General features: G+C 36.9%; 1 long non-coding RNA gene across 1 annotated transcript; it reads left to right on the top strand.

Annotated features, from left to right (window-relative positions):
- The first annotated feature begins 12,253 nt into the window (after nucleotides 1-12,253).
- On the top strand, nucleotides 12,254-14,911 carry LOC145112056 (uncharacterized). Its single transcript, XR_013710429.1, has 3 exons — nucleotides 12,254-12,842; nucleotides 13,431-13,524; nucleotides 14,813-14,911. It is a non-coding gene; the product is annotated as an uncharacterized LOC145112056 (long non-coding RNA).
- Nucleotides 14,912-15,264: the final 353 nt, after the last annotated feature.

The following is a 15,264-nucleotide window of genomic DNA, read 5'->3' as shown; positions in this document are numbered from 1 at the left end:
CCCTGGGTCTTACAGACAAGTGCGAAGGGCCACCCCTGGTCTTCCATGCAAGCATCACAAAGACAGCTAACATACATACTACTCTACTTGGCTAATCAGCATACAGTGTGCCAGGAGCCACGTCCTGGTCTTTCATTCATGATAGCATACAGTGTGCCAGGATCCACCTCCTGGTCTTTCATACATAATGCCTATGGCTAACCCCCAAGTCTTCCTACTATACATAAACTAAATGGGCCGGCATTGTGGCTGTAGACCTATACAAACAGTGAGGAGACTCACCTCGCACCACTGAACACTTCTGGCTGCTAATCGGAAACTCCGGAACTGCTGATCCTTCGGCTCCCCGAACTATCAATACCCAAAATAACACTTAGACTACAATACCCTCAAAAGTCAAACTAGGTCAAACTTGGTCAACGACAACTTTGGTCGAAGTCAACATCCAGTTGACTTGATTCGTCGAGTTGGTCCACCAACTCGTCGAGTCCCTATTCTTTCAGAATGAAACAACCCCCCTCCCCCCCCCCCCGACTCTACTCGTCAAGTCTAGCAAGAACTCGACGAGTTCACCTTCAACCAAAAAAATCGAGACCATCTTCAACCGACTCGCCGAGTTCATCCTTGAAGTCGTCGAGTTCTACTTCGTCATATAAATGCGTTCAGTCTATGACTCGCCGAGTTCTATGAACAACTCGTCGAGTCTGTCTTGATGGGTTGGGAGATTTCCTTGGACTCGTCGAGTTCATCCTTGAAATCGTCGAGTACGATGATCTTCAAGTCAATAATGAACCCAACTAGCTGAGTCCTCTACCAACTCAACACACACCCGCTATCGAAAGGGTTTTGGGCAAGAAAACGGCTTGACTCGTTGAGTCCTAAGGGCAACTCGTCGAGTCCTCCTAAGTCCAAATCTATTCAGATGATTGCAGTCGGACACAAACCATTCAAAATCTAGATCTAACCTTCTAGGGTCGAAATAATACGTAAAGCCTCTTCCTTTACATCCATGCATGGTCCTTTTTGCTCAAAAGGCCATAACAACCTCTTAAACCTTGCTTGGGGAGTTATAATGGCATAAAGATTGCACCTTTATGCCTTAACCACTCTTACGGACCCCAGATCTGAAAGGTTCTTTTCTTGGGACATACTTGTCCCATAGATCAAGCTCCATGGACCAAAACTCTCATAAAGTGGACATAAAGAGATCTAAGAAGCTATAAGTCAAGATGAAGACTTGATTACCAGAAAATGATGGAAATGAGATGGTGATGCTGGATCTACAAGTTCTTCATTGAACCCTCAATCTCCTTCTTCTTCTTTTAGCCTCCAAGAACACCAAAACACTCAAGAATAGCTCACACACTCACCAAATGATCTAGGTTTTCGTGGGTTAAGTTCTGGACAATGGGGGTTGGGAATGGAACCAAGAGGAGGAGAATAAGATGCTTAAATTGGGTGCCAAGTCCCAAATTTAGGGTTTCCCAAACCCGGACCAACTCGCCGAGTCGGTCCTCCGAATCGTAGAGTAGGTCACTTACCCCGCGACCCGGAACGCGCTCCTACTCATCGAGTCATCCCACCTACTCGACGAGTCACCTTCTGATTTTTGAGGTTTTCCTTTCCTTTCTAGGTCTTCTGAATTCAGGGTGTTACGACATTACTTTATCAGTCTATTACACATGCTCAGAGCATATCTTCTAAAGTTTGAATGGTCCTATCACTCTGACCATTAGTTTGTGGGTGATATGTTGTGCTCATATCTAGACGTGTTTGTAAGGATTTTTGTAGTGATTGCCAAAATCGAGACGTGAATCTACTATCTCGGTCAGAAATAATAGAAATCGGAACTCCATGCAATCTGACAATTTCCTTGAGATAAATTCTAGTCAGCTTCTCCATCTTGTCGTTCTCCTTATATGGTAAGAAATGGGTGGACTTATTCAATCTATCGACTATTACCCAAATAGTATCAGAACCACTAGGAGTTTTGGGTAGTTTGGTGATGAAGTCCATTGATATTTTCTCCCATTTCCATTCGGGTATTTCCGTTTGTTGAAGTAAACCCGAGGGCTTTTGATGTTTTGCCTTTACTTTAGAACAATTTAAGCATTTGCTTACATAAGTAGCAATCTCAACCTTCATCTTTGGCCACCAATAATGTTCCTTTAAATTTAAGTACATTATTTCGGAGACTGGATGTAGGGAATATCTGGACTTGTGGGCTTCTTCAAAGACCAAGTCCCTGACTTTAACAAACTTAGGCATCCAAATTCGGTTCATAAAGTGTCGTGTTCCGTCATCTTTTTGTATAAATTTGTTTCCATTCCTCGCAAAGCTTCGTTCTTGATGTTTTCTTCTTTTAGAGCCTCGAGTTAATCTTATCTAATTTGTGCGGTAAGGTTAGAATAGATAGTTATAGTTAATGCTCGTACCCGACGGGGTTTAATATATTCCTTTCGACTTAATGAATCTGCTACTACGTTTGCCTTTCCGGGATGATAACGAATCTCACATTTGCAATCATTTAACAATTCGACCCATCTTCGTTGTCTCACATTAAGATCTTTTTGGTCGAAGATGTGTTGGAGACTCTTGTGATCGGTAAAGATAGTGCACTTAGTACCATATAAGTAATGTCTGTAGATTTTTAGTGCAAAAACTACAGCTCCCAATTCAAGATCATGGGTAGTGTAATTATTCTCATGCACCTTAAGTTGTCGTGATGCGTAGGCGATAACTTTTCCCCTTTGCATCAACACACATCCCAATCCTTGATTTGATGCGTCGCAGTATACAATGAAATATTTTATCCCATCTCGGAGGGATAGGATTGGTGCACTACACAACATTTGTTTTAGTTTCTAAAAAGCAGCTTCTTGTTTGTCTTCCCAGTTGAACTTCATATCTTTTTGTGTTCATTTTACAAGCGGCTTGGCTATTTTGGAGAAATTCTCTACGAATCTATGGTAATACCCAGCAAGTCCTAAGAATTGGCGCACTTCTATTGGCGTCTTTGGTGCTTCCCAATTCTTGATTGCTTCAACCTTGGGGGGGTCAACATGAATTTCTTCGTTACTAACTACGTGACCTAAAAATTGTACTTCTCTAATACAAAATTAACATTTGGAGAATTTAGCATACAACTTTTCTTTTCTTAGTAGCTCCAATATTATTTGCATGTGTTGACCGTGTTCTTCCTTGGTTCGTGAATATATCAAGATATCATCGATAATTACTAACACAAATTTATCCAAGTATGGTTTTCAAACACGATTCATGAGGTCCATAAACACTGTTGGGGCGTTGGTTAATCCAAAAGGCATAACTAAGAACTCATCATGACCATATCGAGTCCTAAATGTTGTTTTTGTAACATCATCTTCTTGTACTCTAAGTTGATGGTATCCTGATCTGAGATCTATCTTTGAGTAGTAGCTAGATCGTTGAATTTGATCGAATAGATCATCAATCCCTGGTAGCGGGTAACGATTCTTGATCGTTAGTTTGTCCAACTCCCGATAATCAATACACGTTCGAAAGGATCTTTCCTTCTTCTTAACAGACAAAATTGGTGCTCCCCAAGGCGAAAAGCTTGGTCTGATGAAGCCTTTGTCAAGAAGTTCTTGTAGTTGGCTAGATAACTCTTGCACTTCGGATAAAGCCAATCGATAAGGAGATTTCGCTACTGGTGCTGCTCTTGGAATTAAATCGATTCGGAATTCGATTTGTCGAATGGGTTGTATTCCAGGAGATCTTTAGGAAACACATCTGGCTAGCTACATACTTGAGGTATGTCGTTGATTTATTTTGTTTTGCTTTTCTTATCTACAATGTGAGCCAAAAATGCGCTATATTTTTATGTAGATATTTCCGAGTCTTGGTACAAGAGATGACTTTGAGACTTTCCCCAAACTTATCACCATAGATAATCAGGGCTTCGCCGTTAGGTAAGGGTAGTCGTATGGCCTTTTTGTAGCATAGGATTTCGGCATGGTGTAAAGATAACCAATCCATGTCAATTATTACATTAAAACTACCGATAGACATTGGCATGAGGTTGACGTGAAAGACATAGTTATAGAGAGTTAATAGACAGTTTTCTAGAATTGCACATGTTCTCTCGGTTTGACCGTTAGCGATTCTACTTCATAGATTTCTTTTAAATTGCTAGAGTCATGACTTAACAATTTTCTAAACATCGGGGTTATGAAACTTCTATCAGCTCCAGAGTCGAAGAGTATAGTAGAAAATAAATTATGTATGAGAAACGTACCAGATACCACTGAAGGATCCTGGATAGCTTCCCTGCTTCCAATTACGAATGCCCTGCCACGGCCCAAACCTCCTTGACTTCTTAACTTTGGACATTCTCTCCTGAAGTGTCCAATCTCACCACACTCAAAACATGTTCTTCCTCCACCATGGCATGTTGCAGTATTTGTTCCCTGATTTACTGTTGCATGTGTCATGCTCCTGCAGAAATTTTCAGTGCTCCCTTTCTTTTTACACTTCATACAAACGAAGTAGTCACCTGCGTGCTGACGGTTACATTGATTGCACCATGAACAGTTACCTAGGTGATGACGGTTGCACTAAGTGCACCATGGTAATGTTCCAACATACTTTCTTGGTTGTGTGGGTATTGTTGTCTTGGTTTTTGTGGTTATTGTTGCATAGTTAGTTGCTGTATATCGTCTCTTCTCAGATGATTGTATGTTATTCTTCCTATTAAATTTGCCCTTGTGTATTCCAGATTGGGAGACTCAGCTTTTGAGACCATAAATTTCCCTTGGGTCTCTATGTTGGTTAGCTGATGAGTTATTCGCTTTGTGCTGTCATATGTTGTAGGTTTTGATGCGATCACCATCCCTTTGATTTGTGGTGCTAGACCCCAGATATATCGCTCCATCTTCTTATATTCAGGGGTTACAATTGCTGGATACATCACCGCAAGGTCATTAAATCTAGCGGTATAAGCATTTATTTATGAACCCTTCATTGTTAGGTTCCACAATTCTTGTTCCCGCTTTTGTGTTTCCTCTCTAGGACAATACTCCTCTACTAGCATTATCTTCAACGCCTCCCATTTCATGGAATTTGCAGCATTAATTCCCATTGTATTTACATCGTTGTTCGACCATGTTAATGCCGCATCAGCGAAAGTACATGGTGCAATTCGTACTTTACAATCATCTGGACATACCCTTATTTGAAAGATGGATTCTATGTTTTCAATCCACTTGGTCAAACTGACAATCCATTTAGTTCCATGAAAGCTCTTTGGTGTGCAATTCATAAAGTCCTTGTAGGTACACATTCTAGCGGTTCATACATTGCCTTCATTCCTAATTCCTCTTGTTTTGACATTAGTTAGTGCTACAACTATTCTCTGAGCTATAATTTCTTCAAGTTATGTTGAACTTATTGAGGGATTTATTTATGGTGGTGGTGGTTGTGGTTGTTGTTGTGGTTCTGATTGTTGGTTAAGGTTTAGTCGAGCACTACTTCTTATAGGCATTTTTATTTAGTTCGTGTTATAGATAGTAAGAATATTATGAGTTTTATGAAGTATTTTGTTTAGTCATTAAAATACAAGTGTTAATGACTTCGATTATTCTTTAAGATATAGAACATAGTGAATGACACTATTTGGCACAAAATTATTGTAATATATGCTTCATATTTATTATGGTGGCTACATCAGTTTATTGTAGGTTTATAAGAGAAAAGTTTCTAAAAACATTGCAAAATTTGCAAGGTTCACTACACCCTTGCTATAAACTTTTCCCATTACCTTAACTAGTCTGGTTTTTATCTTATATTTTACACAACCACTAGTTCTATTTTATCTACTAGTATCCTAAGTGATGACCTAGTGCGTCAGTGACGTGAATTATTTGTTGCTCATGGGCTTGATTTCTTTGCTCAAGCTCTCCAGTGCGTTCCTCGTTTCTCGAGGTTTGATTTTAGATTTCTAGTTCTGCAATCCTTGCATTGTGAGTAATCATGTCGTTATAAGCCAAATTAATCTGGTGATGGACATCCATCACTGCCTCTTGATCTCGCGTTCTTTGTCCTTCTAGCCTCTGCATCTCCTGAAAGATGAGTAGTCTTCCATTCGACAATTTCTATCTTGTTCTCGATTACTTTTCTCAAACAGCTGAGATAAAGTGTCATCCTCGGAAGAAAGTGAGAGATATGGTCGGGATGATTGACCAATCTCATACTTGTTAGCAACTCTTTCTTCTGTTACCCACCTATCAACCGTTTGTGCTATCCTTGTAGGTTCATCTTGAACTCTATGGGTACCCGAAGATGTCCCCTTTGAATTCTTCTTAATCTTTATCCATTTTAGTATGGACTTACGGGCTGTGCGTTTCATAGTCACTCCTCCTAGAAATTTACGATAAAGGGTATTAATTGGGGGTAAGGAAGATGCAACTGATTCTGTCTCTTCCATTGGCTTGCTTTCTTCCATTGGTTCGCTCTCTTCCCATTCATTGGAAGGTAAAGGTGCTCCATCATATGAGGGTATCGGGTTGAACTTAGTTAGAGTCATGGGGTACTAGGGATCGCCCGCCAGCATAGGGAATGAAATTTCATGTTCCTCATCTGTATCTTCTATAATTATCCATTCTTGAGAATGAGCCATGTCGAATTCCTAGTTTGAATCACCAAGTGTTTAGTCTATCAAATATTACTTCCAAATTAGATAGTCCATATGATCTAATCAAAATAAAGTGTAGTTGCACACCTACACCTAGTTGTGATAGGATCTATGCACATATAAACTTTAGTTGGAATATTTAATCTAAATCCTTCAGATCAAAAGCATTCCGGGTATTTAGGTGTATTTTTATCCGGGGTTTGAGTCTTTATATATGACTCTGTATTTCTTATTTGTTGTATTCATGCTTTATTAATTATTGTTTATTTACTTCAGTAAATAATTAATAATAATTTATATTGTAAGTTAAGGGATATACCTAAACTGAATAGATTAAGCCCTAGACTATAGTCGTGCTTTCCTAAGAAAGTACTAGTTCTCTATAGTCAGTAGCTCTGATACCAATCTGTCATACCTCCAACCGGTGGCGGAAACACCGAGCGGTGTAACCTCATTTTTGTATCACAATTACCAAACATATATTTAATAGTACAAGAGAATTTTATAAACTACATACCTTTATTGATGATAGAAGGTTACATTATTCGGGATTCCTAATGATTATTACATAGTATCTGAATTATCGCACACGTCCTAATATATATATATATATATATATATATATATATATATATATATATATATATATATATATATATGAATAGAGAGAACAACAGTAAAACTTCTCCTGTTCGAGTAACATTCCAGCTTATCAAGTTCCTGAAAACACAAGCATTTTGAAAATACGTCAACATAAAGTGTGTGAGTCCACAAGTTTTGACTCTGAGATAAATAGTACTTTTTCCAAGTTTGAAATGTATGAATTTTAGTTTGAAAATGTCATTCTAACTCGTACTTGTTTCTAACATATAGTATAAATCCTAGGTATAACGGTTTACTCACTGAAGAAGTCGTATACCTATAGGTTTCATATTCTATGAATATAAGTGTTTGTAATCCCATACAAACAAAGGTTACTACATATAAATCTTATTTCAATTCTATACGAGTATGTGTGCTAGGTATAATTCTACCTAATAAAGAAGTAGAATACATACAAGTTCCTTGTAATTAGAGTATAAGTATTTGGAAGACTTATGCTTAACATTAATACTTGTACATCGACAAAGTATAATGTTTCTAAAATTGTGCTACCATGAGTCCGTAACCGTTTCTATATGAAATAAAGACCTCTAAATGACACAACATAATGAAATTGCCATTGGTGCCACGAAGAATTCCACCAAGGTAATATCCCCCCCCCCCCCCCCCCGTGTGCTTCATCGACGTTGGGTCCATAATGAAACAAGTAAATGGGATAGTTCGTCACCCGCAAAATGCTGGGTTGTAGCTAGCAACCTCGGGTGGGCTGTCAACCCATATAGATTTATACATAAGTTCCTTGCTCTCACGGGATTAGCGGTTACAGGTCAGAGGATTTCCCCTAAGATTTCCAATCTTAGTTGATGAATAAGGTAGCTCATGTAGACTTTGTCGAGTTCCTATGGTTCTAATAGTGAAAGCATATTCGTGTCTAAAACCCTAAGTTATTAGACTATGCTTTAAAAGTTACTCCTAATTTTTATAATACTTAGGCAGTACCAATAATAATAGCATACCAGGTTTTATCTTGACATAAAACCAATAATAATAACATACTTGACAATTAGTATATATATAACTCCTGAGTATAACTCCAGGGCTATATCACACATAATATATACGTATATATATATATATATATATATATATATATATATATATATATAGAACTCTCGAGCATAACTCAGGGTCTACATTAGTATAATAACATGCTAACAAGTTTACGATAGTTGTATGTTTTTAAAATATCAGATACAAAACAACTATATCCCGGTTAATATTACTATCTATGTTGATACGAATATACTATAATGTATACATAATATTAACTTATATACAATATTTAGCATGCATTTTCCCCCGAAAACATAAAAAAGTGGGGCCGTGAAACTCACCGTAGTAGCGTGATTTTATGGAATCTAACTCGAAACAGTCAGCGGTTCGTGATCGTCGGGCTCGGGACGTGGAGTGCCTTCATCAACTGAGAGAGAGGTATGAAATTTAGGTGTAAGAATGGTTAAGGTCGAGCTTGCTATTTATAGGCTTCCCAAAACATGTCCAAGTCGTGGACTTATATCTCCACGTCGTGGAGTATAGTTGCATCACCTCGTAGACTAGCCATTTGGGTCCTAGCTTCGGAAGGTGTCAAGATACTGACTTCACGTCGTGATCTTTATGGCCACGTCGTGGTGTCTTAACACATTACTCCCATAGACTTGCCATCTACATTCTAGCCTTGAGAAGTGTCCTAGATATCATTCACTTCGTGAACTTTATGGCCACATCGTGGAGCATGGTTGATTAGGGTTTCTGCCACGTGTCACGCTCTTAGACTGCTACATCTTCGAAAGATCATATTTTTCGCATACAAACTCCATTTTTGACGTTCTTTATATCCACACGTAGGTATTTATGAGTACTACAAATCTCTTTTGGATTCCTATAGCTAACTCTCACTATATTTGATGTTATTCTTATTATAGAGATTTATAGTGTTAGTGTTTATCATAACTTCTTCACGCGAAGTTAGACTGAGATTTGTATGGACGTATACTTTGATATATATTATAAAGACATACGAAAATTCATACTTGAATAAGAGCTTACCATGAACTACATAGTAATTTTATCACATCACTTGTTTAACAAAATCACATTACTTGATTGACATAATCACATGTGATTGTTGTTGGCCTATTTTGACTGATGTTACAGATATGCATGATGAAAGTCTTAAGGTGCGTCTTCAAAGATGTCATTGGCTTTTGAACATTCTCCTGCAATTGATATATTATCAGTTACATCATGAAAATCATTATGTTGATCATAACCATTGTCATGATTCGATCCACTTGGCTCCCCCTCGACCAATAGATTTGAGATGTGATGCTCCCCCTCGACATCAACATGGTTAGGCATACATTCCCCCTCATCATGAGCTGGAGTTTTAATATGCTTTCCCACAACATACGAATCATGTATTTCATTTTGAGACGTCAAATTCAAATGCCCCCCTCCACTTGATCAGCAATCGAAACATATACTCTTTCGACATTTACTCTAGAAGTCGATGAAGAATTTGCTTCGTTTTCTTCATTTGTAACCGTCGAATCATCAGAGTGTTTTGATGACCCAGGAATTTGATTATCTACAACATTCTTCAAAATCAACATTTGATTAAGCAATAATTCGTTTTTGAATGAATGATTGTTCAACTCTTTTGACATAATCATCATCGAATGTGAGATTGAATGTTTCTTCCAGCTTCCTTGTTCGCTTGTTTAACACGTTATAAGCTACAAAATTTTGAGAATATCCTATGAAAATTCCCTCATCAGCTTTCGACTGAAATTTGGAAAGTCTATCCTTCAGATTCATGATGAAACATCTGCATTCAAAAACATGGAAAAATTTAACATCAGGTTTCCTTCTGTTTACAATTTCATAAGGTGCTATGTTAAAACGACGATGAATGAAAGAACGATTTTGCGTAAAGCAAGCAGTCGAAACCGCTTCTTCCCAGAAGTATTGTGGCAAATTTGCATAAGTGAGCATCGTTCTCGCCGCTTCACACAAGGAATGATTCCTCCTTTCGAAAACACCATTTTGTTAAGGTGTATATGGAGACGAAAAATTATGAAATATGACCATTTCAGTCAAAAAAAATATAGAATTCGATTTTTTAACTCCGTTCCATATCAGTCTTTATCTTTCGAACTTTCCTTTTTAAGCTCAATTCAATGTTCTTGATAAAATCAATCATCACTTGAGCAATTTCAGACTTCTGTCAAAGAAAGAAAACCCAAGTAAACTTGGAAAAATCATCAACAATAACTAGTATGTAATACTTCTTATTGAGAGTCTCAACAGTCGAAGATCCACACATGTCAATGTGAAGAATTTCAAAAGGTTCGATGACTTTTGAATCAATTATGATTGGATGAACTTGACGATGTTGTTTTCCCTGTTCACATGCAACCCACAATAAATCATTGTCAAATTTTAAAACAGGTAAACCACGAACAAGATCTTTAAGAACAAGTTTGTTAATTTTTTTTAAGTTGAGACGAAAAAGAAGTCGATTCCATAACCAGCTTAGGTCTGAAGATGCCTTCGATAGCAAGCACATTGAGGGAATGCCCACAAATTGTTTCATGTTAAGAGTAAACATGTCCCCTTTCATTTCGACATCAAAAAAGCTCCTTCGTTTCCTTATTATAGATAACACTTCCTTTCTCATAAAAAAGAACATAATTACCTGTTCCAACAACTAGTTATGAAACACTAATCAGATTGTTCTTTAGTCCTTCAACATAGGCAACTCGATTTACAGTGAATTTCCCATTCATTACTTTTCCATAACCTTTGAATTTACATTTATTGTTGTTACCAAACTTAACAACTTCAGCATTGTCCAACTTTCGAAAATCTCACAAATTCTCCTTCCTTCCAGTCATGTGACGTGAGCATCCACTATCGATATACTAGTTTCTGTTATATTGGTCGTCACATAGAACTTGAGATCAGTCAGAATAATTTAGGTCCCCAAGACCTTTTGGATCATTGGACATTAGTTTTGAACATATTATGTGTGACGTCCCCAAATTTAGGGCATAGATTACTAACGACTAAATTACAGTAAATCTATTTCTAATTTAACTCATTCAGTTTTAGTGCATCCAAAGTAAAATAAATGAGTTTATTTCAAATAATATAAGATGTCAAAATGATACCTTATTTCCAAATGTATAAAATGTCAACCAAATCAAACCGCTCAAACTGCAACACTAATTAATGCGTCTGAAAAACTGAAATTTTGTATTAAGCAGTTTTGAGCAAAGCAAACATTAAAAAAATATAGTACATGTTCCTCTATTTCCAAAAATATAAAGAACGTCCAAAACGGAGTTCTTATGCAAAATATACGATTGTTTTAAGAAACCAAACCGATATAACACCGGTTTTACATGTTCTGCATAAACTGTTTTAATACGTCGAGACACTTACACATTGCCGACGGGATTTCCGAGAACGATTTTAGACCCAGAATAGGATCTAATATTTAATTCTATACTCGAAATATTTTTCGCAACAATATTTATAAAAGTCGCCAAAACGGGCACCGCGAGCCGTTTAGACGCAAAACTTTAAATGCGATTTCCCGGAGTTCCGTAACTCGAAAAATCAATCCATCTGAGTTTTTGGAATCCTTGAATTAAACTCTATCTATCGCCACATTCAAATAAATTCTCGACATTCGGATCCCGATGCACCTGGTTTTGTGTGTTTTTGGGCATTTAATGAGTGTAACCTCATGTGGGGCCCACGTGGGCTTGCTAGTAGAAAGAAAATCATCTTCCTTGCTTTCCATATCCCTTCCAACGTGATCTCTTTCCCTTACCTCTATCCTCTTGCTTACACACAACAAAAAAGAGTACAAGTATGGCTTGTGATTTGATTGAAGTATGGGGCATAATTGGGCACTCTTCTAGTATAAATAGAGCCTCTGGTAACCTCATAAACCACTCAGAATCTTCAGCATCTCTTCCTCTCTCAATCTCGATCTCAATCTCTTTTATACTCTCTCTATCTCTTAAGTTTACAAACACATACATAACACCACACACCACCCTTTGACCACCCAAAAACCACCATTCTAACACCCTAAACCCACCAATACACATCCCTTGTAACCCCCTTGAGCTCCTAAATCACCCTAGGCCTCCCCCCCATCCTTTCCATCTCAAAAGGAGGAAGCAACGGAGGGAAAACAACCCCCGGAACCACGCCATTGCGTCCACCCGCCATCCCATTGCCACCTCCTTATTCCACCTTTAAAACATCACCACCACCTGCTTTTGTTTGAAGAAGAATCTCCCCATCCTTTCCTGACCTCGCCTGCACCAGAAAACCCACGAAAAACCAGAAGCAGGAGGCTGCCGGACTCCACCTGTCATCACCAAAACACCACTGCCGGAAGTTGCTCCCCACCGTCTTCTGCCACCACTGCTGCGGAAAGTCATCCCCAACCTCCCCTTTTATCCATTGATGAGCCTTCGTCGACCATAGAGTAATCACAGGACCATTCGTTTGCTCTTTTTTTTTTTTCTCGATGATGCACGTAGACGAAGAACAAAAGGATACTCCTCTTGTAATGAACATAATCAGCCAAACTTCATACAAAATAAATAAGTACGGTCCTTCCACTACTGAATTGAATTGTTATGGACTTATGGTCCCTTGCCCTCAAAATTGTTTTCAAAACTAATCCCAAAACCAATGAAACTTAGATTAAAATGTTTAAAACCTACCCTATTTTGGAAAAAATCTTCCACAAAAATCCTAAATTATAATACAAAAATTTTATAAATTTTTTATATTTTTTTATATTAATCTATTTTAGATTAAATAATACTTAAATTATTAAATTTTTAAAAATATTAATTATATTTTGATTTAATAAAATTTTGGAATTAATTAAAATGTTTGAAAAATATTAAATTATTTTAAATTAAAATTTTAGATAAAATTTATTTAAATAAATAATTATTTAAATAAATTATGAATTAACAAAACTTTGGAAATTATAAAATAAATACATTACTTAGCAAAAATGGCAATACCCTCCACATATTAATTTATGTTATTATTTCCTTAGGAAACTAAATTATCTCGGAATATCGCGTTCACAACAATACATCCCGATTTTCTCACATCCATTCTCAAAAACCAATCGTCAATCGCACTTTAAGGTGAGTGTTACAACCCCTCTTTTGTATTTACTTATTTTGGGGGCGAATACATGTACTAAGTATTATAAAGTATACAAAAATGTGATTACAATACCTTTTAACTGCTTACGGTACGGGGAATCTGGTTTTAAGGGTCGCATAGGGTTGTTGTATTTCAGAACAACTTAAATGCCAAAATGGTCTTGCCCTCCGGTGTTTCATGTCTGGTCCTGTCTGTGCATAGTAGTTAAAAAACATTTTTTTAACACTTATATAATAAGTAAACAAAATCGTTTTAAACATGAATATCCTAGTATGTTATGTTGTTAGAATAATATAACTATTGAAATATCATATGCCTTTTACCTATAGAGTTTATAAAGGAAACATACTTCGTTATAAAATTTAGTGCCTCATACTTTACACACATGTCAAACATACTCGGCTTTTATAAACTTGATGTCATGAAATAACATACGCCTTTTATTATAGAGTTTATGAAAGAAATATACTTCGTTATAAAAGTTAGTGCCTTATACTTTACACACATGTCAAACATACTCGACTTTTATAAACTTGATGTCATGAAATAACATACACCTTTTATTATAGAGTTTATGAAAGAAACATACTTCGCTATAAAAGTTAGTTCCTTATACGTTACACACATGTCAAACATACTCGGATTTTATAAACTTAATGTCATGAAATTCATTATGCCTAGAACTTAGCTACAAGTAGGTTAGTGCTGAGAGTTATTCACATACTTTTTAGTTAAGAGCTTTTTAGTGAGACTTTATTCATTAGCTAAGACTAACCACTTAGCATACCTACATTACTATAACCGTTAATCTTCGGAGCGAGATAAATATGTATAGATCTGTACGGGGTTGACATCCCTACCTGGGGTTGCTAGCTACAACCCCGACTGATCAGTTAAAGCGGTGATAGGTGTCTATAATTTTTACTACAACGTCCAATGAAGCGTTGTAGTCGGGTACACTCAAGTCACTTAGCTCGGTTATAGGACTCACTTTAAACATTAACTCGAATCTCTCTTTCTCTTTCTCTCTCTCTCTCTCTCTCTCTCTCTCTCTCTCTCTCTTACCAGAACTTTTAAACTTGGTTCGTTTAAAAATCGTTTTTAATCAGGAAATTACTTATGTCAGGACACTATCTGGATTTTTCAAAGCTTATTTCAAAACAGTTTACTTATAAAGAAAATACTTTTTGAAACGCTTTTAAGAGTATTATTATAACGGCTAGCAGAAAACCTTGTGTTAACCCACAAAACTACATGTATTCTCAGGAAATCAGTAATCAAGCAAATTCAGACGACGGATAATCAGGGATCTCAGGCAATTTTTGTCCGCCTACCTGTTTAAGGCAATTTATATATTATTACTATTATCTGTAAGAACCATGTATTCAAACATCAAGATGGAATATAAATGTTGTTTTGTTTATTGTTGTACTTATGCTATACATTCAGTTTATCTGTGATCCACGAACTTAGTCACGCGTCCCAGCGTATTGCGCCGCCTCGGCCGGGGGTGTGACATTATGCAACGAAGAACCTAAGACCCAATTATGAACTTTCGATTTGAAACTATCAATTAAGTCAATTTAATTGGCTTTAGGCATCGAAATGTAATCATGCAATGGGGTTGGTTCAACATTGATTTTCACTTTTTCATCCTTTTTCTATAATGCATTACTTTTCTTCTTTGGAATTTCTTTCTACTTTCGCACCGATGGTGA

This window comes from Lactuca virosa, chromosome 5, assembly GCF_052849685.1.
Source record: "Lactuca virosa cultivar CGN04683 chromosome 5, Lactuca_virosa_CGN04683_v6, whole genome shotgun sequence".
NCBI classification, from domain to species: Eukaryota; Viridiplantae; Streptophyta; class Magnoliopsida; order Asterales; family Asteraceae; genus Lactuca; species Lactuca virosa.
Note: the sequence above shows the minus strand (reverse complement) of the source record. Positions and strands in the feature narration are given on the sequence as shown.